We start from the raw sequence: 1,477 nt of genomic DNA on the forward strand, positions 1-1,477 counted from the left end.
ACAGCTCGTAAAATGCTCAGGGAATACAAATCAATATACATTACAGTTCAGTAAACCTAATTTGGAAGGCAAATTTGCTACAATAAAAACATCCAAAGTCCAATGGAAATGACTTTCAGCTCATTTGTTGCCAGCGATTACTTATCCTACAGCCTCCCTTCATGAGTGCAAATAATCAACAGTTGAACATATAAGTAACAGTCTTGTCCAGCAGAGTAAGAGTCATTTGGTTTGCAGACCAGGAGGATCTTACTGTAAACAGGCTGGGAGATACTAAAATATGTGTTAGTGTGAGGTCTGGAGTCTCTTCCCCTTCGGGATGCTTTAAGAGGTAGAGAAGTAGAAACTGGAGATACATCCATCCCATGGCACTGGATTTCATCCTTCTTCTGGATCCTAATGGTCATGGACAACAGATATCTGAAGAAAAATCAGAGGACCTTGTAACTGAAAACCTAAAGCTTCATGAATCTCTCTCTTCTGCATGTATAGGGCTGGATTACTCCAGAAGGCATCAGGCATTTATTTGGTCCGGTGGTTGGTCTATGGCATAAATTGCTTTATTTATTCCTGGCGACAGGGAGCAACAAAAGTCAGCCAATCCTGAAAATACCCACTGGCCACCACCAAAGACTACCTACCTGACCTGCGCCATGGAACCACTGTTCCACCACATCTGAAAAAACAGCTGTGAATATATCTTCTTTCTATAGTATTCTAAAGATTACAGGATCTTTGCCAATAAATTTATTGGTTAATATTCACAAATATTGAAAGAAATGATGATTAATAACCAGTGATCTAGGGGATATCAAGTTTCCTCCTTTTTCAAAAGTCCTGATTTTTAAAAGTTCAGTCTCTTGAAGGACATTGCAAATAATGAGATTGGACTTTGTTGTTCAGACCCCACCTAAGTGGAGTAGCCATTGACTTTCTAGTGTGTGTGACTCAATGTGACTACACATTGAGTTCTGCTCAGGCTTAGGTGGGGTATACATTCTTCAAATAGATTGCCCAAGGTTAGGGGTGGTCTGGGGATTGAGATAAGTCTCTCTAAGAGTGACATGATGTCACTCTCAGCCCCTTAGGAATACCTACTCTTCCAAGGGCATATGAACTGTGAGCCCCCGCCATGATTGTCTTTGGTCTGAGATGGCCAAATGACCATCCTTTTATTAATAAAATGCTGGCCTTATTAATAAAATAATTGAATTACCCAGAAACTATGTCTCTTGAACCTTTTTAATCACCACATTATCCTTTAGCTAAATGGATCTGTACATAGTCATGCATTTTCTAAGAACCCCTCAGCCCTGAGACTATAGAATGGTGGAAAGATTTGGAGTCAAAGAATCTGAGTTTGAATTATGACTGTGATTTTAGTCAAGTCACCTTACCTCTCTAGGCCTCAGTTTCCTCAACTATAAAATTGTGGAGAGGGGATAACAAAATAACTTTAGAGCTCCCTTTTAGCTCT

Source organism: Petaurus breviceps, unplaced genomic scaffold (genome assembly GCF_028583685.1).
Source record: "Petaurus breviceps papuanus isolate PSGF00001 unplaced genomic scaffold, PetGlider_PUasm1.0 78, whole genome shotgun sequence".
Lineage (NCBI taxonomy): Eukaryota > Metazoa > Chordata > Mammalia > Diprotodontia > Petauridae > Petaurus > Petaurus breviceps.